This window comes from Benincasa hispida, chromosome 8, assembly GCF_027475165.1.
Source record: "Benincasa hispida cultivar pf3 chromosome 8, pf3_genome.v1.1, whole genome shotgun sequence".
Classification (NCBI taxonomy): domain Eukaryota; kingdom Viridiplantae; phylum Streptophyta; class Magnoliopsida; order Cucurbitales; family Cucurbitaceae; genus Benincasa; species Benincasa hispida.
Window position 1 is genome coordinate 5,793,704 of NC_143485.1, and position 26,414 is coordinate 5,820,117.

At 34.3% G+C, this 26,414-nt stretch overlaps 1 long non-coding RNA gene across 1 annotated transcript; it reads left to right on the top strand.

Annotated features, from left to right (window-relative positions):
* Nucleotides 1-10,349: 10,349 nt before the first annotated feature.
* Nucleotides 10,350-12,091, top strand: LOC150034319 (uncharacterized). Its single transcript, XR_016531085.1, has 3 exons — nucleotides 10,350-10,453; nucleotides 10,590-11,012; nucleotides 11,876-12,091. It is a non-coding gene; the product is annotated as an uncharacterized LOC150034319 (long non-coding RNA).
* The last annotated feature ends 14,323 nt before the right edge of the window (nucleotides 12,092-26,414 follow it).

Below are 26,414 nucleotides of genomic sequence, written 5' to 3' on the forward strand. Positions count from 1 at the left end.
TTCCATTATTCTTCTTTGTCCATATTATAATTTTAAATAGGGAAAATCATATTGAGTGGCAAATACAATTTAAAAAATCAAGGTCGTGACTTTAAGTTTATTTTTTTTAATTGTAAATATGACAAAATATTTTCCTTTTAATTTTCGTGTATTATTTATTCCATTTTTCCCTTTTTAGTAAACAACATTTTCCTATTTTTCTCCTCCGCCTTCAGTTTTTGTAGTATCACATAATTGATATGCATAATTTTAAATATATTAGTTGATTGATATACATAATTTTTAATATATTAGTTGATTGATATACATACAATGGTGGAGTTAGAAATTTTGTAAATGAGGCACAATATAATTATAAAATTATAAAATTTTTTAAAAAGAATATTCATATCTTGATAGATTAACTAATGTAGTACATATTACAACTGCCCTTTACGAATTTTCATATTTTAAAATCGATTTAAGTTTCTTGAATGAAAAAATATGATTCTAAGGTTGGAAAAGTATCTTGTAAGTATGTTTTACGAACTTATCCTATATATTATCATTATTTAAAAAATTTTAGTTCTTAGATCAGGATTTGCATGCAGTTCTACTACATTGATTTTTATATAAGATCTATTAAAGTCATAGTTATGTTTTCTAGAAAACGATGACTTTATGGTCTTTATTGTAATTTTTCTTTTAAAATATCTTTTCATATTGATACAGAGTTAACTATAAAAAAAAGTATTATCATAAAAATATTATGATTTATTACATAGATTTAAAAGTATGAAAATTAAAAAGATTGAGAAAAAAATTGAAACTTGTGAATAATATGATGCATATATCCTATGAGGAACGAGAAAATATCTTTCAACTCTAACTATGAAATTAATTCAAATAAATATATACTAACTACTAAGTAATACAAATTAAGTTAGCAATACATTTTCTAGAATGTTATTAAGACTTGAGAGTGAGAATTTAGGATGAGAAAAATACCTATAATCAAAAGAAATGGCGATAGTTAGAAAAATTAATTGAAGAATTGTTTTTTTTTTTTTTTTTAAATTATTGTCTTAGTTTTTTTAGAAGATTGATAGTATTTTTTACGTTTTTTTTAATATATATATATATATATATATAATTATAAATTCCCTTTTTCGCAGACTACGGCTCAACCCAAGTTTGATTTAAAAATAACTTAAATTTAAAAAATTCATTTGAACCCACGACCTGAAAAAACAACGTGTCCCTTCATAGATTTTATGAAAGATAATGGCTTTTATTATATATATATATATATATATATATATATATATATATATATATAGTTAAATATTACTTAATTTTATATTAAAAAATATAAAATACGAGAAGTCGAGGGCCACGTCCTCCTGGCCCCTACGTGGCTCCGTCGGTCCTAAACATCAACTTTTTAATTTTCTTTCTTCTCACAATGGTCTCTTTTTTCTCTCTTGATCATCATCAAGTAAGTTTTTTTTTTTTTTTTTTTTTTTAATAAACCATTAGCCCAAGGTTCCAAGAGATACCCTAATCATATATATTATAAGTATTTCAAATATAAATTCAGTTTCGAGTAAATTGTATGTTGGTAGTCTATCACAAACCAATCAACCTTTAAGCGTATCAACATTATATATATACCATATATCAATACATATGAAACAATTTTTAAGATTGTTAGTATATCAACAATATATCACATATCAATCAACTTTTTAGACTATCAATAATATATTAGAATTATATCAAATATCAAACAACTTTCAAATCTATCGATAGTATATCATCAATGTATCTAACATCAATCAACTTTATCGGCAATATATCTAACATTAATCAACAACTAATTATGAAGTAAAAAATGTATGCTTCATCGTGTAAACACGATGTTCCAAGTGTATAAGTACATTATATGTTAGGTTATAATACATGAGTGTATCAAGCATCAATCAATTAGTACTTAAAGTAAGATATGAGTGTATCAACAGTACATCAAACACACCAATTAACATTCCAAAACTATCAAGAGTATATGTGACATCAACCAATAACTTATTTTAAAGTAGAGCATGAGCGTTTCTTTTATAAACATAATATTTCAAGTGTATCAGTAACATATAATGTATTATACATAAGTATATCAAACATCAATAAGTTAAGACATAAGTGTATCAACAATATATCTAATAATAATCAATATTCAAAATGTATCAACAATATATCTAATAACAATCAATATTCAATCAGCAACTTATTTCGAAGTAAAACATACCTGTTTCATTGTCTAAGTAGATATATAAGTGTATGAATAATATATCTAATATAAGATATGAGTATATTAAACATTAATCAGTAAATATTTGAAGTATATCAATAATAGAAGGGTATATCATTAAGATGATAATTTAAATGAAGTATATCAATAATAGAGGGTATTTTGGACTAACTTTTTAATGATGGGTTACACTTTTATTTGGCTACATTTGCAAAAGAAAAAGCTTTGGAGACAATTTTTTTTTTTTTTTTTGGCTCTTCGTGCAACCGCCCTTCCAAATAGATTATCCTTCGTTTTACCCTACTTTTTATTCTCAATTTTGTGTAACCATCGATATTTGAGCTATATTTTATATTTGGGAATTCATAGAGGTCATGACTATTTTTATAATAAAAATTAGATTGATAACTTTGAGATTTGTTCTATTTGATAGAGTAAACTAATATGCAGTGAAAAAATCAAAATCAATAATCACTCTAATTATAATTAATTTGAGTTCAAAACATGCATTGAAACAAAGTTTCAAAGAGAAGGGTTTCAAGAAATATAACATTTGATGAATATCTTGTATTCCAGCTTCTCTCCATGAATTAGGTCTTCAAAACAACAGAAGACTACCACAGAGACCTTCTCTACTATTCTCTAACTTAAATTGAGAGATGGAATCTCTGAATTTGAGCTGGATTTGAGTGAGTTCAAGAGAGAGTTTGACCTAGAGAGTTTTTTCTAGAAATTTTTCAGAAAAATTGAGTTTGCCTCCCTATTAATCTGAAAATTTGAACATTTTATATGTTCAATTCATGCAAGCAATTAGCATTAATGTCAATTTGATACTTCAAATTGCATTAATGTTAATGCTTAGATGTTCAATTTAGTGGATTAATCCTACATTGTCTAATTTTTTAAAATAAAAAATCATTTTCAAAATAATTAATTAAAATTGATTTTCATAAAATCAATTTTTCATTCAATTTTGAATTTCAAATTTTAAAAAAATGATTTATTTAAATAATTAATTAAATTAATTAATTAATTAATTTAAATAATAATATTTTAATATCAAATATTAAATCAATTAAACACCTAATTAATACAAAATCTTATTCATGTAATTCAATATTTAAATCATTATTTAAATATATTAATTTCTTCAATTTTATTTAATTTCAATTAAATTAAACATTTTAATTGCATCGAATACAATTAATGAAAACCCTAATTGAATTTGAACAATTCAAATTTAAAACCCTAATTTCGAATCTCATCATTTCAAATCCATTCTATGCGCTAATCCAAGATAATTTTACGAGCTAGTAGAGGGACCTTATGGACCTATAGATCATGAGCTCCAACGATTTGAGATTAATTGGCTAAACTCTTTCGGTCGAATTAATCAATATTCGTTAACTATCAAGACACACCACTATAGCTCGATAGTTGTGCTCTCCTTACTGTAGATATATTTCTGTCCATTTTAACCATAAACAGTAAGTCGATCATTCACAGGTCATTCATATTTATAGCTAGGTCAAAATTATCATTTTACCCATGTAAATACATCTTGCTCCTTAAACTTCCACTGATCCTCCATTGAACAATTGGTTTATAGTCCAACTTATAAATCATGACCCTCTCGATCATGAGAGGGTGGAGCCCTATTAATAGAGACCAGAAATCAGTGCTTAAGAGAACAATCTATCTGCTAACCTTAAGTCGGGTAGGAGTGAATTCCATCTTGTAGAACTATGTCCCCGACTATCTATCCGGTCTTATCCCCAAAATGGGAGGCTTATTGAGCAGTGTTGTTGGACTACTCTCATCTATGCAGATCATGTTGGGATCGATGCCCTAAACTCTCGTTGGGTCCTGTAGTTTGTAAACACTTGTATGAACAAACGCTTGTGATGTAATAATATGAGATATTTTCTTCACTGTTGTCTATGAAACATGAGATGTTTTATTTGTATTTACCACAAACCAATAAACTAAGATCACTGGTTGTCGTTGTAACTTAAACATGTATGTGGAGACATACAGGTAGATCATGCTTTAAGTGATAACCAAAATAGTCTGTAGTATATGGATATAGGAGAGAAACCTTATCCTGGTGACACTACGGATGTAACCCGCTTTATAGATAGGTACAAGTGTTGTGACATGCTACAGATGGTCTGATCCTGATCATTCATGTGGAGACATGCGAGCGAGGGTGTCCTATACAAAGGAGTTTGTATAAGACCAGACCACGAAGTATTTAGTCTCGTTATATAACGTCGTTCATGACAGAGACTTCATTTCACTTGGATGACCATAAGTAACATGACCTTAATCTTGAGTGAGTTGGGAACTCCTGCCTTTGAGGGCGGTTATTTGTTTTGCATGGGTATGAGTGGCCAGATTACCGACTCAAACCTACCACTTTGGGGATTCGTCTGATTGGGGAGCTGGGAACTCAGCTACACAAGATGGAATTCACTCCTTCCCCGAAACATAGGTAAGTAGATAGATTGCTCCCTTAAGGACTGGTTCCAAGCTTGAACGATGTGGCGCCACACACTTTTTAATGACCCAAAGGTATCCACTCATAGTAGGACTATGATGTATTGTTTATTAGAGGGATCAGTGGTACTTAAGGAGTTAGATGTAACTATAGGGGCAAAACAATAAATTGGCCCAGTTGTAATTACGAGCATCTGTGAAGGATTATTGTACTATTGACTGGTTATATCCGATGGACACAGAAATATATTTGTAGTGAGAAGAGTGCAACTGTCGGTCTTTAGTATGTTGTTCAAGAGGTTACTTGTTCGTGGAGAAGTGTGTTCATGACTACTGGACGATTGGGTAAATGATCTGGACGAAAGTGAGTTGTTGCTTGTCCAAGTCTTCACGAGAGCGAGAGACCTGTGAAAGAAGAGTTCTTCAAAGGTAAGTCTCTCACTTTTTTTGTATTTAATTTCTAAAGCATGTCGTAATTTTATTAAAGATGCATAAGTAGTTTGTATATTTGTGAATGCTTGTAATTCTATCACAATGAATTTGGATCGATCGTACTTCCGCTCATGGGTTCTCTTTGATAAGAGTTCCTTCAGATCAAAGGATAATCACGAATAAACAGGAGTTCGTAGTTAGCTCAGGATTAAGATTGAGTTACCCTAGGTCATTGAATTTGAAATAGTTAGTTTTAACAGTAAATGGTCATTATAAAGAAAAGTGACTATTTCGAGGTCCGGTCTTATGCAAACTCATTGCATAAGATGCCTCACTCACATGTCTCCACATGAAAGATTTTGGGATCACATCATTTGTATTAGTATACAAAATGGACCGCATCCAATAGTGTCAACGGGATGAGGTACCCAATCTCATCTATATACTTATTGACTATTTTGGCTATATGTTAAAACTTGATCTTCTTTTTATGTCGCCACATAAAGTTAAAGTATTCATATTATAGCCATGGATTTGTTTATTGGATTTTTGTAACAGAAAGCAATATCAATAACAATTTATTAAATAAAATACTCAATAATACTTTTATTGATAAATATAATATGTTAACAATATTTATGAACTGCGAGTTTAGGACATTCTCAACACTATTTTGGTCCCTAAACTTTTAAAACACCTATTTTACTCCCTAAACTGTTAGTTTGTGTATATTCTAGTCCTTGTTAATTCTCTGTTAATTAGTTAATAGATTAGTGATGTGACATCTAGTTTAAAATAAAAATGAGTTTTTTATTTTCTCTTAAGCATTACTCTTCTTTGAAGTTATACCTCCCTTAAACCTCGTGTATGAATCTTGGAATCATCTATGGGCTCTCTTTAGCAATCCATTTTCTCTACTTTCTCATCCCCATCTCTTCGTATAGTTACTGATTATTGGTGATTGTTCTCTTATTCTCAATTCTTTTCTATGATTTTTTTATTACAAATTTTTCCTTTCATTTATTTCTCTAAAAAAATACAAAATTGAAACATTTCTTCCTATATCTCAAACGGTGCAAAATATAAGTTTTAAGCTTCCCCTTCCCTCTCTCTAAAAATTTTCATATTAAAAACATTTCATGAGAAGTTGCTAAAGCATAAGCTTCCCTCTTTCTCTCGCTGACAAGTTACAAGGAAGAGAAACTTCCCCCTCCCTCTCTTTTTTCTCTCACAAAAGTCGAAGAAAACACCCCAAACTCATCTCCCTTCTATAGTTTCTCTATCTAAGAAGTTACAAAAATACAAATTACTCTCTCTAAGAAGTTTCACAAAAAAAAAAAAAAAAAAAAAAAACTTATCTAAGAATTTACATAAACACAAACATACAAACTCTCTCTCTCAAGAAAGATGGTGGAGGGAGAAATTAGGAGAGAATTTTGCATAAATATTAATAGAAAATGGAGAAATTAGGACTATTTCCTCCAAATAGATCATTGGAAATTGTAAAGACCCCTTTTTCTACCCTATAAAGAGAATGAGAATAGACTACCTAAATAAAATTCACCTCTTTCCTAGTAACAAATCATCAATATGGATATTTTTTATATATATTTTAAATTAGATGCCACATCACCAATCTGTTAACTAATTACTAGAGAATTGACAACCTGGATTAAAATAGATATTTTAAAAGTTTATAGACTAAAATAAATATTTTAAAAGTTTAGGTACTAAAATAGAACCAAACTTAAATATTAGTGGGTCAATTATTTATAATTTAATAAATTAAATTAATAAAATTATTATTACAAATATATGTATGTCAGGTCCAAAATGACAGCTCATCATGAGGTATCCCAACTTTAGAAGCTTTTGTTTTGCTACAAATTCACCAATTCTAGCTAACCCATCATCAAGTTTCCTAATTCATGACATAGGAAAGAATATTTGGATCTATAGTCATGGAAGAAATTCAACTCATTCATTCTGTTCAGATAAACAATAAGAAATTTTAATAGGAAATTAATCGAATAAAAATAATAATAAATTATTAAAGCCTATGACATAAGAAATTTTAACATGCAAAAATCTTCTCAAAGTGAGGAGTAAGAAACTATCGATTCAAGGCAAAATCTCTACTATAATTTTAGTAGGCTACAACGAGTTTTCTTTAGTCTTAACTAGAGGCATGCAACATTTGATATCTCATCAAGATAATAAATCTTGACAATAAACGACAATAATATAAGAAATAAATTGTAAAGATCTCACTTGAAGTATTGACACCCAACCACCTACTAATTTGATTGCTGATAGTTTCGAAAGAAATCTCCAATACTACTCAGACTAAAAACTCTCGTACCAAAAACACATTGTCAAAAGTTCAACTCATTCAAACCATATGAATTGACCTTAAAAAAAAATGCTGAAAATCATAATGATGCGAATGAGCTTTTTGCTATTTACTTTATAATTTCTCTCTAATGTGTCGTCTCTTTCTCTCTCTCTTTGACTGGTGATGTATTTCTAAAATAAACACTAAATGCCTTTATAGGCCTAATGGATGAACTTTCTGCACGAAGTGAAAATAATCCTAACAAATATCCTCCTTTACATTATGTGGAGCAACTTTTTTCATTAACAAAACGAGACTGCAAAACTCAAGCTTTTTCTCTTTGTAGATTCTTCATCAACTTACCAAATCTATTATATGTGATCCATATATATTTTCTTAAGCTCAAATAGTCCATCTTTCTATGCATATCTCATCCAACGATACCTCACATATATATATTTAATTTCAGAATGTAGTATAGAATTTTTACCAAGACGAATATATACTACTCTAATATCTCATAGTAACTACCATTTTTACTTTAGTCAAGTTCTTGTATAAACCGTCATGATTGAAATTTGGAGTTGTGTAGTTGGTGGCTTGCAAGAGTTGTGAGTAGTTGTTGATGTGAAAAAATTATGTAGTGGTTAGAGTTGTGTCGTTGTTGGTAGTTGATTTAGAAATTGTTTGTTTAAGAAGGAATGGTACCACTACAAGAACACATGAGATTTGATGTCGGTTGGAAAAACTAAAACGGACGTACAATGTCGGTTTCTTTAAAATAAAACAGATCTTTAATGTCGGTTTTAAACTGATATTGTAAGCATATCTATAATGTCGGTTTAAAACCGACATTGTAGGTGATCCTCTCTTCTCAATCCCAAACAATTTTTAATATTATTTTTTGTTTCCCTCCCTCTCCATTTTCATATAGTTTTTGTTTCTAAAAAACAAAAGAAGAAACACCATCCCAAGTCTCATTTTTTCCTTATGGAGGTATTTGGCTTACCAACATGAGTTGAGAGTTGGTATAATAGATGAACTCATTGTTTGGTCTACCAACTTTAAATGTTAGTGGAGTTTAGTTGGTATAATAGACGAGCTCATTGTTTGGCCCACCAATTTTAAATGTTAGTGGAGTTTAGTTGGTATATCTTATCAACTCACCTGAACTCACCCTAACTCTCCCTTCTTCCCATATTTTCAATGGCTCCACCCACCGGTCACTGTCACACTCTGAGAACTAACTCTGGGCTCCAACAACTACCTCCGATGACAACTCCGACGACTAACTCCGGCTCCAACAACCACCTTCGATGACAATTTTGACGACGAATATTTTGACTCCGACAACCACCTCTGATGATAGCTCTGACGACCAACTCCGAGCTCCAACAACCTTTGTACGACCAACTGTGATAACCAATTCTGACCTTCGACAACCACCTTCAGCGATCCAACTCCGGCGACCACCTTCGCGCTACCAACTCTGACAACCAATTGGCTTTGATAACAAACTTCGATGACCAACTCTGACAACTACCTTTGTAGGCTCCGGCAACTACCTCCAACTACAAACTTCGATAAAAATCACCTTCGATGTTCTTCTTTGAGCGAGCAACTCCGACGACCAACTTGAGGCTTCGATAACCACCTTTGACGACAAACTTTGACAACCAACTTTAATACAACCTTCATGTGACTAACTTCGGACTCCGACAGTCACCTCTGACTACAATCTCCAGCGAAAATCATATTCGATGATCAAGTTCAACGACCACTTTCGCCTGATCAACTTCGGGATTCAAAAACCATTTCCGATGACAAACTTCGACAACCAACTCCAAACACCTTCATGTGACCAACTTCAGACTCCGACAACTACCTCTGACTACAACTCCAACAAAAATTATCTTAGATAATCAACTGCGACAATCACTTCCGACTACTATAAGACTGATGACTGCTAAGGTATGTTGTAGGGTTGTTGATTATATAAAAGGTATTATTTTGTCTACATTAAGTGCAATTTTATACGTAATGAATTCACATATCAAACAAGTGTTAAGAATATTTAGATGAAAAGTATGTATGTAGTTGACAAGTATGTAATATATAAAAAAAAGCCATAAAATAATTTTTTTTTTTCATTGAACATTTTCTAGCAAGAATTAGTGAAAAATAGAGTTTTTTTCTTTGATGATCATCCAAAGTTAGAGGAAATGAAAGTGAAATTATTGAAGAAATGTGGTGACATTTCATTGGTTGTTACGATGATGGGGGAGATTTAATTAAAAAAAAATTCATGACATAGTAAAAATATAGAGTAACAATAGGAAGAAGAAGGAAAAAAAAAGATGATAATGAAATTTATGGAGAAAAATTAGTTAGAATCAAAAGTTTTGATTTCACTTGAGTTTATCATTTTATTTAACCATATTTCTACCAGAAATGTAATGTGTTAATTGTTGTTCATAGCCCAAAAAAAAAAAAAAAAAAAAAGAGAAAGAAAAGTTTTAAAAATTAAAAGAAAAAAATCGTAATCCATATTTTATTCAAACAAAGATAGGTAAAATTATTGATTAAAAAGGTTTTAAAACAAAAATAGTAATAATAAAAGCATATTATTTAGAGTTCAAAAAACTGTATAAGAAATCCAGACATATGAACTAAATCTGCACCCCAAACACAGAGATATGAACTTAGACCAAATAATTTTGTATCCCAAACATAGACATATGACTCCATAGACCTATAAACTCGAGACATCTTATCTCAACTCAGTGTCCCAAATAACCCATATTTGTTTCATTTCTCTCCCTTTCTCTCAATGACTGAAATTGGGGGTCTTCTTTTTCTTCGAGCAGCTCCACCATTCAAGCAACACAACTCCATCCTAGGTCTGCTACCTTTCTGCTTCTTGATTTTTTCACTCTCATAACAAATCACAAACAAAATTTCATTGTTTCCAAATGTTTATTTCTCACTCTCACAAAACTGAAACATTTCATCTTCCTCTTGATTTGCTCCAAATAGCTACGATAGTGGTGGAGGTGAATACAGAGGAGGTGGTTATGGTGGTGGCAGCGGATCTTAAGGAGGGTGGAGAAACTAGTGGAGTTTTACGAGTTTTTTAGCTTTTGGTTTTTAAGTAGTAATGTGATGAAAAATAATCTTATTAGTAGGATCTTTCTTTCGTTTTCATTTTGGTGGCTATGTTTACTCTTTTTCGTTTGGATGCTCTTTTTTTTTTTCTTGACTGATTACTAATGGGTTTCGCATTCCTCATTATCGCTCTATTTTAGGATTAAAAACATTTACACAAGAAAATTAAGTACAGCTCTTCGTTCTCGCAAAAAGAGCACCTCAAGACTTGTTATCACAAGATTCTTCTAATTTGGGCATTTGAAGAGTCGCAAAATCGCAAATGACACAATCATCTAAGTTCTCACTCGCAAGGTTGGTATGTGCATCTATGTCTTCTCAGTTTAACACTACAAAGGTTTTCATTAGATTGCATATTACTATTGCTACATCTTTGCTGTCCAAGCCAATATTTGAAATGGAGAGCTCTTCAACAATAGTTCTATACCCATTACGAAGCTATTTTAGAGATATTAAGTTGCCTCCTTTATTGATAAAGATTGCTCTCTATGATTGATTTACTTGCACCTTTTGTATTGATATGAAGAAAGTAACAGGTTCATTTTTGGCCTTTTTTACCAACAAATTGTCAAAATGCTTTAATTGTTCAAAGTACTATATTGTCTTTGTGTGACATTTTCTGCTGTCCATGACTATGATTTTTTCATTCACAATCACAAATTACTCAAAATTAATAGTAAAAAACAATTCAAGAGTCAGAGGAGGCTGTATGCTTGAGGTTTGAAACTCTTCTGTCGTTTACCGTGTAGACGAAGCTCCAAGAACTAAACGATAGTTCAATTATGTAAACAATAGGACGAAGTGCTAGATGATCATGTAGATGACAGTTGATTGGAGCTAAACAATTGTATAGACGACAGCCAAAGAGCTAGACAAACGTATAGACGACTGGATGTGGAGCTAAACAATCGAGTACATGATACGATAGGAACTATACGATCGTGTAAACGATACTTTAGTAAATGCTAAATGATTGTAGAGTTAGAAATAAAGAACATAGGAGTTTAAGTGGTTCGGCCAAAGGCCTACGTCCACTGTGCAAATCGGGAGGGTCTCTTTTATTACTTCTTCTTCAAAGTTATTACAGAATAAATGCCTTGTTCTCTCTCATTTTCTTATTCTATTATTCTCACATTCGTTTTCCTTTATATACACAGGCGCAATGGTCAACGATAAAGCTCTGATGGTTACAACACATAACAGAAAGAGGTCGACAATGGTTCAACTGCCTGCAATCTTGTTTTCCTTGTCTTCAGTTCTTTCTGTAACAATCTCCACCTTTGTAAGCATCCAGAGTACCTTTCCCCCTTTGCTTGTTGAGCTGACTTGAGCTAACCTTTTTTAGGTAACTCGAACCTGAGAAGGTCCAAGCATTGACCAAGCTTGTTTAATAGAATTTTTTTGGTTAGCATATTAGCTGCATTATCTGAGGTATGAATCTTCATTACCTCAACTTCCTCTTTCTCAATCTCTTGTCTGATGAAATGATCTTTAATGTCAATGTGCTTGGTTCTGCTGTGAACTATTGGTTTTAGATAGGTAAATTGTGCTCTGGTTATCACAATATATTTTGACTTTGTTTGTGTTATGCTAAAATCGTTTAGTAAATCTTTTAGCCACAAACCTTCATTCACAGCCTCAGACAGTGTAATAAACTCAGCCTCTATTGTGGAAAGGGTCACAATAGGTTGTAAACTAGCTTTCCAGCTTATCAACCCCCATAGGAAAACACAACCTGATAGAGAATGCCTTTTGTCCAAATCCTCTGCATAATCTATATCTACATAACCATTCACTTCATCATTGGATGACTCATTCTGTCTATATAAGACTCTTGCTTCCTTTAATGAGCATAGATACCTCAGTATCCACTTGACTACTTCCTAATGTCGTTTACCAGGGTTTACCATGTACCTACTGACCTACTTGTTGTATAGGATAGATCTGGCCTGGTAGAAGTCAAGGTATATAAGAGATCTCACTACTTTAGAATAGGAAACAACCTTCATATGGTTTATATGCTCTTCATCTGTACTTTGTAGACTATTTTCAACTGAAAGCTTGAAATGAGGTGCAAGAGGAGTGCCAACTAGTTTAGCACTCTCCATTTTGAACCTTTGCAATATTTTAGCACAGTATTCTGACTGACTTACTTACAATCTGCCCTATTTTCTGTCTCTCTCAATCTCAATGCCTAGGATCCTTCTTGGTTCCCCTAGGTCTTTCATATCAAACTCTTTCTTAAGAAGCATTTTAACTTGCCTCAACTCTTCTTTGGAACTCCTGGCCAGCAACATGTTATTTACATAAAAAGGTAGATAAACCAATTCCTTGAAGCTACCGGAGTTTGTACAAATACATCAATCATATGAGCTTCTTTTGAACCCCATTTTGGAGATCACTTCATCAAACCTCTGATACCAACATCTTGGTGACTGCTTGAGGCCATAGATAGACTTATTCAGCAAACACACCAAGTCTTCTTCTCCCCTTTTCACATAACCTTGAGGTTGCATCATGTAAATGATCTCATTTAACAACACATGTAGAAAGGCTGTCTTCACATCCAATTGGTCTAGCTCCAAGTCCTTTTGTACAACTAAGGAAAGGAGTAGCCTAATGGATATATGCTTCACCACTGGAGAAAAGACCTTAGTGTAATCTATACATTCTTTTTGAGTGAACCCCTTAGCAACTAGTCTTGCCTTGAACCTAGACTTTTGCACACTTGGAATCTCTTCTTTAAATTTGTAAATCCACTTACATGAGATAGGTTTGTACCCTTTAGGCAAAGGTACTAGTCTCCAGGTGCCATTTTGGTTGAGGAACTTCATTTCATCATTCATTGCCTCAATCCACTGTCTAGCATCAGGGCTGTTTGTTGCTTCTTCAAAGCTGATAGGTTCATTGTTGCTCAATAAAATGGCAGCACTTAATGCTACACTAGCAAAATCAGATTCTTGGTATCTAGCCGATGGCACAACAGTTCTTCTAGGTTTGTCTCTTACTAATGAATAATTCTATAAGTCTCCATGTGTCTCAACTTGTTCACTTAACACATGTTCACTGTTTTCAGCAGTCTCATCACCTTCAATTTTGAGAGGAAGCAGAAGCTTCATGATCATTTTGAGGCTCCACCTTAAATCTTGTGCTACTTATCTTTGTTATAGAAGTAGTTGGTTGTTCAGACATCATAAACATCTCATTCTCTCTTAATACCACATTTTTACTATTCACACATCTCTTTTCAATAGGATGCCACAGTCTATAACCCTTCACTCCCGGTGTAAAGCCTAAGAACATGCATTTTATAGCCCTAGGTTTCAACTTACCTTGGCTTTGATGCACATAGCCTACATATCCAAACACCTTCAAATGTTCCAGTTTAGGTGTCTATCTTGTCCACCTTTCTTTAGAAGTTTTCAGCTCTATGGACTGATGTGGGCATCTATTAAGAGTGTATATTGTGTAGGAAAAAACTTTAGCCCAATACTTTTCAGGCAATAGAGCATTAGACATGTGATATCTAACTCTTTCTAGTACCGTTCTATTCAATCCTTCAACTACTCCATTTTGTTGAGGTGTGTACCTCACTGTTCTATACCTCACTATGCCATGCTCTCTGCAAAACAAGTTGAACTCCTTTCCACAAAACTTTAAATCGTTATCAGTTCTCAAATGTTTAATATGTTTAGAGATGTGCTTTTCAATCAAGGTCTTCCATTCTTTGAATCTACTAAACACTTCATCTTTGGATTTTAGAAAGTAAACCCAACTCTTCCTTGAGTAATCATCTACAAAGAAAAGAAAGTACCTTTTTGCACTTAGAGATGGAGAGTGAGCTGGCCTCCACAAGTCTAAATGCACATATTCTAAGATCTCTTTTGAAGTGTGTTGTCCTTTGGGGAAACCTTGCCTTGTTATTTTGACTAATATACAGTGTTCACAGAATTTCAAGCTGTCTCCAACACCCCTTGGAAGAATTTCCTATTTTGAAAGTACTTGCAGCCCCCTCACACTGATATGAGAAAGCCTTTTGGGCCATAATTCATCTTCTGTGGGTTCTTCATCAGTTGCCATCAAGACCGAGTGTGCCATTTGCACATCTTTAATGACATACAATCCATTCACCTTGGTTGCCACCAATACTACTTTAAAGTCTTTAATTATTTCAAAGGTACCACTAACACCTCTATAATCAGAGCCAATAGCATCAAACATCTCCAAAGATAGGAGATTTCTCTTAAATGTAGGAACATGCCTCATGTTCCTGATCAATTTCACTTAACCATCTTGCATTTTCAAGGATATAGACCTTATTCCAACAGCTCTGTAGGTGTTTTTTTCCCATGTAGATCAGCCCACCATCCCACTTCTTGTAGGTGCAAAACCATCCCTTAGATGGTGTCATATGGACTAAACAGCAAGAATCTAACACCCAGTCCTGAATCTCCAAAGTATTCTGCTCTCCACCTTCTTCAGTCGCAACCAATGCATTTGAATTCATAATGGAATTCTCCCTACAGCAGCCTCGATTTGTTTTTCACCCTTGTTCTGTTGGTTCAGCTTCCTCCTCAAAGCATAACAGTCCTTTTTCATTTGCCCTAGTTTGTGAAAAAAATGACACTTAATCTTGTGTTGGGTTTTATGTCCTAAAAACTCACAGTTTGTAAAATGATAAACATTTTCTATAATCAATATACTTATTATTGATTTCATAAATTGTATTAAAGTCTAAATCCAATAAACTAAGACCCATGACTATTATATGAGTACTTGAACTTTATGTGGAGACATAAGAGTGGATCAGGTTCAAGTAAATAGTCAAAATGATCTATGGTACATGAATAAGATTGGGTACCTTATTTTGGTAACACCATTGGATGCGGCCTACTCTGTAGTTGTTACAAAGAGTTGTAAAGTACTACATACGATGTGATCCTAATTCGCACATATTATGACATGAGGAGTGAGGGCATCCTATGCAATGAGTTTGCATATGATCAGGACCATGAAATAAGTCACTCTTACTTTATATCGCTGTTTAATGTATAAGACTGACTATTTCACCTAGATGACCTAGGTAACTCAATTTTAATCTTGAACTAACTATGAACTCCTGTTTATTCGGGATTACCCTTAGATTTACATAGGTGAGAGTTGACTCAACAACGCCAGATCAATAAAACTCCCATTTCAGGGGTAAGACTGGATAGATAGTGAGGGACATAGGGTGTAAGACGGAGTTCAAGCCTACCCGATTTAGGGATAGAAGAAAGGTTGTTCTCTCAAGTACTGAATCTAGGTCTTGAACAAGGGGCCCACCCTCTCAGTGGGCTGAGAGAGTTTGGTTTAGTGATTGGATCACAAAACAGTTGTTCATTAGAGGATCAGTAGAGACTTGAGGAATAAGATGTAATCTCAGGGGTAAAATAGATATTTGACCCACCCGTTATTACAAACAACCTGTGAAGAGTCGACTTGCTGATTATGGTTAAATCATGTGGACATAATATATCTACAGTAAGAGGAGTGCAATTATGGACTTTAGTGGAGTGACCTATTAGTTAACGAATGAGGATTAATTTGGTCTAATGAGTTTAGCCAATTAATCTCGGATCGTTGGAGCCTATGATCTGTAGGTCCGTGAGGTCCTCCTACTAGATCGTAACGAACTAGCTCTAGAATAGCGTGATAAGTTAATTCGAAAGGTTCAAATTAGAATTAAGGGAATTAGTAATTATATGAGATATAATTACATGTTTAATTTGAGAATTAAACAGAATAGGAGAATTTATATATTTAAATATGATTTAAATATATAAAGATGGATATGTATTAAAATTAATTTAATATTTGATATTAAATTAATTAACTTTTATTTAATAATTAATTTATGAAATTAATTAATTTTTCATTTTTTAAAATGAAAATAAATTTTTTAAATAAAATTTTGATTTTATGATAAAATTTGAAAATTAGAAAACAAAAACACTAAAATGGAAAATATTGATTATCCATTATCCATTTCTTCACTTGCTCACACATGAAGCATTCTCTTCGCCTTGTCTTCTCCAAGCATGAGTTGCAACTCATGCAACTCTCTCCTTTGCATATTGATATGCAATATAATGAAGAGATTGGAGTGAAAATCGAGCATGCAATCTATAGAGAATTTTAGAGAAAATTCGGTTTGAAGAAAGGTTCTTCAACAAGGTTGCTGCAGTGAGCTTTTCTCCTTCATCCCTTGATTCAAGCTTGTTTTGAGTCCTACAACTCAATCTAGAGTACCAAGAGAATAGTGGGCAAGATCTTGAGGTGGTCTGCAACAAGATTTGGAGAATATAGCAGCTGGAGAAAGAGCTTTGAAGAAATTCTACAAGAGGTATGTCTTGAAGTTCACTTGTTTTTCTACAAGAGCATGCTTTATATTTTGCTAAAATTAGTGAATTTGAGTTCTTAGATGATCCTTGTGCTTCCGCTGTTTCTGATACAATCCTACATCTTGGACTTGTAATCACCATTTTGTTTCCCCTTCCCGTTGTTCTTGTTTTTCCCCTTTGAAAACAAGCCTTCACCTCCTTGTTGTTCTTTTTTACTCATTTGTAACTCTAATTCTCTGACTCTTACTGCTGATATGATTGCTTCTGTTCTTATTCTTTCTGTACTGTACTTCATGGCTGTCTTGACATCTTTGAATGATTCTGATAGAGAGTTTAGTAATATGAAAGCCTCATTCTCTCCCCCAATATTGTTTTCTATTGATCTGAATTCTGAAGGCAGTCTCTTAACCTCATTCAAATTATCTGTGAGGGACTTTGCAATATCCATCTTGTAGGCGAAGAATCTTTCCCTCAAGAAAGCTTCGTTAGGCAGGTCCTTGTTGAGATATATCTCATTCAGTTTGTTCCAAAGGGCATAGGCACTAGGCTGGTCTACAATCTGCCTCAAAACACTATCTGTGACATTCAAGAGAATGGTTCTATACACATTTACCTCAGTTGTCTCTTTCTCTGCCTAATTGAGTGTTTCAGGGTAGTTTGTAGGGTCCGTAATGGCTAAGAGTGCCTTCTGCTGTCCTAAGACAGCTTTAATCTTCGCTTTTCATAGTTCAAAGTTTGTCTTACATCGAACTTCTCAATTTCATATTTGGTTGTTGCCATTCTTGATCTTCAAGATTGACTAATCTGATTCGAAGTATGCAAGAATTCAAATCTTGGATCTGTCTTGAACTGTTCACTGAGCTCTGATACTACTTGCTATCCTAGATGTCTATGATCTTTTCATTCACAATCACAAATTACTTAGAATTAATGGTAAGAAACAATTCAAGAGTCAGGAGAGGTTGTATGCTTGAGACTTGAAACTCTTCTGTCATTTATCTGATGGCAACTTAATCGTGTAGACGAAGCTCCAAGAACTAAACGATAGTTCAATTATGTAAACAATAGGACGAAGCACTAGACGATTGTGTGGACGACAGTTGATTAGAGCTAAACGATTGCATAGACGACAGCTGAAGAGCTAGACGATCGTATAGACGATTGGACGCGAAGCTAAATGATCGAGTACATGATGCGATAGGAACTACATGATCGTGTAAACGATACTTTAGTAAATACTAAACGATCGTAGAGTTAGAAAGAAAGAACACAAGAGTTTAAGTTGTTCGGCCAAAGGCCTAGTCCACTATACAAATCGGGAGGGTCTCTTTTATTACTTCTTCTTCAAAGTTATTATAGAAGGAATGCCCTGCTCTCTCTCATTTTCTTATTCTATTATTTTTCATATCGTTTTCCTTTATATACACAGGCGCAATGGTCAACGATAAAGTTCTGGTGGTTACAACACATAACAGCAAGAAGTCGACAATAGTTCAACTGTCTGCAATCTTGTTTTTCTTATCTTCGATTCTTTCTGTAACATTTTCCTTAGGCTTAAGCAAGGAAATAAATCAGAATACAATTAAGGGATTGATGTTCTTTCCTCCGATCACCACTCCACTCCTCAAATAAATAAATAAACAGAGAGAGGGATATGATAGTACAAGATTTAACTGATTTTACTTTTTTGGCAATCTTCTCAAGTATTAGAGGCACCAAGGCTGTTGAAATAACAGTTGGCCTATACTGGTACTTAAAATATAAGTGTGGTGCTTATGTTTCCTTGAACAAGGCTGGTGGAGTTCAATTAGCTTCAATTCTTGAACCAGGATCTCTACTACTTTTAAAAGGGCAACAGAGTTGTGGTTAAGTGGCTAATGTCATTACTCATCACTCATAGCAACAGAATTTGGTTTATATTTATATATTTTTGCCTAATGAAAATGGTTTTTATTAGTTTTTCTTTTTTAGTCTGATGGGCTTAATAAGTAGTTTTCTATTGAGTTGTTTACGTTTTCCATTAAATTCATTTTAGTTAATGAATTCTTAAGTTGAATTGTTTGTGTTTGGTTGTATATAAGCTTTTTTTCCTTATGTTTATTCATTTTTGTAATGAAAATGGTTGCTTTTAGTATTTTCTTTTCATTTGATAGGCTTACTTGTTTGAATTTATAAGTAAGTTTTCATTGAGTTGTTTATAGTGTCTAATGAGTTCATCTTAGTTCATGAGTTTCAATACCTTGTTGACTTTAGTTTTTCTTTTATTATAAGTTGAGTTGTTTGTGTTTAATTGTTATAAGTTCTTTTTTGTTCGTGTTTGTGCATTTGTCAAGTGAATTTGAGTTCTATTAGTAGTTTCTCTTAGTTTTCATCGGCTTATTTGCTTAGGTTGATAACTTTATTTATGATTTCCATTGAGTCATTTGTGTTTATAAGTTTATAAGTATTTTTGTTTGTGTTTATGCATTTTTCTAAAGTAGTTTGATAGGCTTACTTGCTTGGATTCATAAGTAATTTTCTTTTGTGTTGTTGATGGTTTCTATCGAATTCGTTTTACTTACATATTTAATTTTTCTTCCAAATTTTATATCGTTGGTCTTACGTCCAAATTGTCCCATATGTTGATAGAAACTTGGAGAACTTAGATTTGTTTATTTTCCTCATGTACTTTCCAAATTTGAACTTCTTCGAACGAGGAACCAACAATGAATAAGTTTTTTCGGTGGACATCAGCAGGTAAGGACTCATTTTATTCCCTTTTCAACTTGTTTCAAGTGTTGTTAATTAGACAATAACCTTTGAAATTTCTCTATTTGCAATGTTGAGCTAATTTTAGATTTGTTGAACAAGAACTAACAACGTTTGGCAAGAATAAATTAATGAGCATCCCAAGTGTCTTTTGGGTGAGTAATTATGAAGATACCGCCTAAAGCTTTCTCTTAGGATGGATGGGATGTTTGCTTTGAATATGTTCGTCTTTGGAGACCACTGTTGCAAACTAAGGTTGGCTATAATATGTGTCTGTACCATCTTGCTTTCTTAAGAGAAGAAGAAACTCAAGCAAAGAAAAAGAAGAAATTTGTTCTTTCTAGAATAATGAAATTTAATATTTATATTGTAATTTTACTTCACATAAAACCTTGAAATTAAATACAAGATGAAATTAATAACTTTTATTGGTTTAGTTTTTTTTTTCCTTGGAGATTTGTATCTACATGCGAGTATCCTTGTGTCTGAGGCTTATTGGTTTTTGTGCTGATTTATGAGGTTTTTAGGTTTCCGAGAAAAAACTTGAACATTCTGAACATACAAAGGCTATTAATCTAGGAAATATTAATGCTCCAGCTTGCTTTATGATTGCTAATTTCTTAATAGGATATGCAATTATGCAAATATTTTTGGATTTAGGATTTAGGATTTAGGTTTCTTTGTTGTGATTGGAAGTTTAGAGCACCTTCGCCTATTAGGCTTAAATAACTTTGAAGTTTCTGTTGGGTGAAAATTTCACTTTCAAAATTAGAGGGAAACAACTTTTTGATTGGAGAATCCCACATTTGAAAATTTGGTGTTGGATGTCTCCTTTATGACCTCCAACCTTGTGTTTTGGGTTTGGGCTCTAAGGAGTACCCATGTTTTGGAGGGTGTGAGAAGATAGACCAATGTGGATTTAGTGAACATCCCAAACGCGCATCTGTCTGATTGGGCAAGTGTGATGATTATTTTTAATAAAAAAATATTATTTTATCATTATTATTTTTTATTTTTCAGCAGTTCCTATAACAGAATTCATTTCTTAATTTCCCACTTCATTTTTCCTCTCCTCCTCCATCTCAGCGTTCCGAGCAGTGAGTTTAGAAAGAGTGTATGTTCCGATCGGTAACGGTGTATTTTCGATCGGGTTCTCTTGGCCGTTTTATCCTAGGGACGACGTGGCAATTTTCAGACCTGTTTGCACACTTGGGCAGAGCCGTGAAACGTCCTAAAGAGAGCGAGCTCTGCGACTATGACGTTATGATATATGACCTCAACCGTCCATTCTGGTTCGAAGGAGTGAACTTCAAGCGGTGGAAGGAAAAGATGTTGTTCTTCCTCGCCGTCAAGAAAGTTCCTGTAGCTTGTACAAGCGCTAAGCCGATCGTCCATTTAGAAGAAGAATCAGCTAAATAACAGATAAAAGAAGCTGCTGACTGGGAGAAGAAAGACTTTCTATGTAAGAATTTCATTTTAAATGGTTTGACTAATGATCTGTATGACTACTACAGTACAATGAAGACAGCGAGGGAGGTCTGGATGCCCTGCAAAAGAAGTATGACATCGAGGAGGCCAGATCGAAGAAATATGCGGTTAGCCGTTATCTCAATTTCCAGATGACGGATGAAAAATCCGTGGAGGCTCAATCCCATGAACTCTAGAAGATAGCCCACGAGATAATTACTTAAGGTATGCCTCTAGACGAACAATTCCAAGTTGCTATTATTATTGATAAATTGCCCCCCTTATGGAACGACTTTAAGAACACCTTGAGGCATAAGACCAAGGAGTTCTCATTGAAGAGTCTTATAACCCGGTTAAGGATCAAGGAGGAAGCTCGGAAATAGGACTAGAGGGAGGAGGTGAACGCAATATCTAGGAAACTCGCCTCTGCTGTGGTAAAACCTGATAAAAAATCTAAGGGGACAAAGAGGAAAGGTCAGAATCGTGGCTCCAGCAACCAGAACCAACAGAAAAAACAGAAGTCCCCTTCAGGAGAAACGGTACAGTTCCTCTACTTTAATTGTAATAAACCTTGGCACATGGCTAGGAACTGTAGGAACAGTCATCGTCCTGCTGGTCAGACGAACCTGACAGAAGAACCGTTAGTCGCCATGATCATAGAAGTAAATGTGATCGGTGGTTGTGAAGGGTGGTGGATAGATACTGGCGCTATGCGCCATGTCTGTCACGACCTTAGTCTATTTAAAACTTATACTCAAACTAAGGATAAGAATATTCTGTTGAGAGATCATTACTCTACGAAAGTTGCTGGAAACAGCAAGGTGGAACTGAAGTTTACCTCTGGGAAGACCCTCACGTTGAAGGATGTTCTGCACACACCCGCCCCCCCGTCGTCTGTCCGGTTGGGCGAGTGTGATAATTATTTTTAATAAAAAATATTATTTTATTTTTTTTAATTATTATTTTATTTTTATTTTTCAGCAGTTTTTAAGACAGAATTCATTTCTTAATTTTCCACTTCATTTTTCCTCTCATCCTCCATCTCAGCGTTCTGAGCAGTGAGTTTAGAAAGAGTGTATGTTCTGATCGGTAATGGTGGATTTTCGATCAGGTTCTTTTGGCCGTTTTATCCTAGGGACGACGTGGTAATTTTTCAGATATGTTTGTACACTTGGGCAGAGTCGTGAAACGTCTTAAAGAGAGTGAGCTCCATGACTATGAAGTTATGATATCTGACCTTAACCGTCCATTCCGGTTCGAAGGAGCGAACTTCAGGCGGTGGAAGCAAAAGATTCTATTCTTCCTCACCGTCAAGAAAGTTCCTGAAGCTTGTACCAACGCTATGCCGATCGTCCCTTTAGAAGAACTAACTGAACAACAGATAAAAGAAGCTGCTGACAGGGAGGAGAAAGACTTTCTATATAAGAATTTCATTTTAAATTGTTTGACTGATGATCTGTATGACTACTACAGTACAACGAAGACAGCGAAGGAGGTATGGGATGCCCTTCAAAAGAAGTATGACACCAAGTATGTCGGGTCGAAGAAATATGCATTTAGCCGTTATCTTAAGTTCCAGATGACGGATGGCAAATCCGTGGAGGCCCAATCCCATGAACTCCAGAAGATAGCCCACAAGATAATTACTGAAAGTATGCCTCTAGACGAATAATTCCAAGTTGCTGTTATTATTGATAAACTGCCCCCCTTGTGGAAGTACTTTAAGAACACCTTGAGGCATAAGACCAAGGAGTTCTCATTGGGAGAGTCTTATAACCTGGCAAGGATCGAGGAGGAAGCTCGGAAGCAAGACAAGAGGGAGGAGGTGAACCCAGTACCTGGGAAATTTGCCTCTACTGTGGTAAAACTTGACCAAAAATCTAAGGGGACAAAGAGGAAAGGTTAGAATCGTGGCTCTAGTAACTAAAACCAACAGAAAAAACAGAAGCCCCTTTCAGGAGAAACGGTACAGTTCCTTTGCTTTAATTGTAATAAACCTAGGCACATGGTTAGGAACTGTAGGAATAGTCGCCGTCCTGCTGTTCAGGCGAACCTGAAAGAAGAACCGTTAGTCGCCATGATCACAGAAGTAAATTTGATCGGTGGTTGTGGAGGGTGGTGGATAGACACTGGCGCTATGCGCCATGTCTGTCACGACTTTAGTCTATTTAAAACTTATACTGAAACTAAGGATAAGAATATTCTGTTGAGAGACCAGCACACCACGAATGTTGCTAGAACCAGCGAGGTGGAACTGAAGTTTACCTCTAGGAAGACCCTCACGTTGAAGAACGTCCTACACACACGCGAAGGAAGTTCTGCACACTCCGGAGATAAGAAAGAATTTGGTTTCGGGCTATCTTCTCAACAAAGCCGGGTTTACTCAAACTATAGGGGTAGACCTATATACCTTGACATAAAATAATGTATTTGTAGGGAAAGGGTCTGCAACTAAGGGAATGTTCAAATTAAATTTTGACTTTAATAAAATGAAATCTTCTGTGTATATGTTGTGTTCTATGAATATTTGGCATGCTAGACTCTGTCATGTGAATAAGAATTTAATTAGTAACATGATTACACTGGAAATGATACCTAAGTGATCCACGAATGATTTTGATAAATGCGAGTATTGCAGTCAGGCTAAAATTACTAGAACTCCGCATAAATCTATACTTAGGAATTCTGAGCCTCTATATTTGATTCATTCTGATGTCTGTGAATTTCATGGCATATTGACTAGAAACAGTAAAAGATATTTCATTACTTTTATTGACGACTGCTCTGATTTTACTTTTGTATACTTGCTGAAAAACAAAAGTGATGCTTTCGAAGCCTTCAAACTTTTTGTTTTTGAAATAGAGAATCAGTCTAATAGAAAGGTTAAAAGACTTCGTAGTGATAGGGGGAACTGAGTACGACTCGGACAGTTTTAATGAATTCTTTAACTCACATGGAATAATACATGAAAAGACTGCACCTTATTCTCCTGAAATGAACGGAAAGCCGAAAGAAAAAATAGAACTTTAGCTGAGCTAGTAGTTGCTATTTTACTTAGTTTCAGGAGACACGTCTTATTAGCGGGGTGAAATCATCCTTACCGTCTGTTATGTCCTAAATAGAATCTTGAAAAATCTAAAAATAAAACTTCACCTTACGAAATTCTCAAGAATAAGATACCAAACTTGTCCTACTTTAGAACATGGGGTTGTCTAGCCTTTGTAAGTATTCCTGACCCAAAAGAAGAACGTTGGCTAGTAGAGATTACGAGTGTGTCTTTATAGGTTATGCCTTAAATAGTAAAGCCTATAGGTTCTATGTTCTAGTGAACCAAGTGATCATTGAGTCAAATGATGCTGACTTCTTTGAAGATAGGTTTTTAAATCAAGGAATAGTGGGGGCTTTGGATCAAGTGGTATAACCCTAGTAGAAATCCTAACCCTAGAGAGGAAACTGACCCAGAACCTAGAAGAAGCAAAAAAGCTAGAACTTCCAAAGATTTCGGAAATGACTTCATGATCTACAATGTAGAAGAAGACCCTAAATGTAATCCCGAGTTTTTTTTTTTTTTTTTTTTTTAATATGTAAGTTACATTCTATATTTTCGTAAAATTTGAGGGCATTTTGTTAATTTTGAAAATTTATTTTTTTTAAAGGAAAATTTGGATTTTATGTCGCATTGATTTGATATTTAAGTTAATGTTGAAAATTTAATTTAAATTAGGGAAGTTGGTTCAATTTTCAAATTGAATTTTAAGAGGAAAAGGAAAGGGTTTTAAATATATATATATATATATATATTTATGCATGGAAGGAAAAGATAAAATGAGATAGAATAAAATAAAATAAAATCTTAGATTGCTCTAAAAAAATAAAAAAAAACCTAAATAAAATAAATTTTCTTTTCTTTCTTTTTTTTTTTTTTTTTTTTTTTTTTATAAGTTTCCCCCTCTCACGATCTGCCGTAGACGACCCCTACCCTTCGTCGCGTGTCTGTCGCCGACACCGACCGCCGTTCGTCGACCTCAAAGCGTTGCATGTCTGCCTTCAACCGTTCGCACCACTGGATCCAGCCCTCGCGTGCCGCTAGTCGCCCAACCATCGACCTCCCTCCAGTAGTGCCACTCACCGTTTGTGGGTTTCGGCCAACTAGATCTCGCTAGTCAGATCACGCCGCTCGCCGTCGCATCGTCCCTTTCAGCCATTCGTTCTGTCTGCGAGCAACCAGAAGCTCTCCAACCGCCGTCGTGAGCCTCTATCCAGCCGAGCCGCTCGTCCAGATCCCTTCCAGCCATGCGTCCACCGTCCAATCACACGTCTGCCGCCCCAGCCGCACCACTATCAGTTGCTGTCATTCTTGCCGCATCGGGTCCACTTTGGTCTTTGTCGGAATCTTGGATTAAGGGTAAGTGTAAATTGTTTTGATTGGACTTCTTGAGGACTTTGAACAGTCACTAGAGTTTGGCCTTAATTTATTGGTACTCGTAATGTTTTAGATGTAGGCCAAAATTTTAGGTTGCTGAAGTTGTCGTCCAGCCGATTAAAGGGGTAGTCGTCGAATCTTGGTGAAGGGTAAGGCTCTAAACTTATGTGGGTTGTTAAGCATGTTGTATGTTTATGAATTTCTCGATTTAAGTTTGACTGAACCATGGACTGCGACCTAAAATAATTTTCCATGATGTTGGGTGTTAGGTTTGGATCTTGAGGTGTCCTGGTGTCTTTGTTTTGGGTGATTTAAGTTTGATCCTGTGGACTTTCGATTTCGTTGGGCAAGGAAGAGGTTGAGCTTGCTAGTTTCTAGAGTTTGCGAGTAAAGGTAAGTAATCTTACTACTGCAACTGCCTTCATGTCACGTGATAAATTTATGATTTATTTTGAGGATTTTAAGACTAGTTACAAGGATAATTTTGACTGTTTTGAGATTTAATGGATTTTTTAGAAAAGACATAAGAGCATGTGATAATATGTCTGAAGTACTTTAATGTATGTGCATGATTTAGAATTTCATGAGGCATATTAAAAGTACGATTAGGCATGATCCTAAATTATGAGTTAAGCGACACTACTACTGGAATGTCTTAAAGTTAGGTGAAAGTTG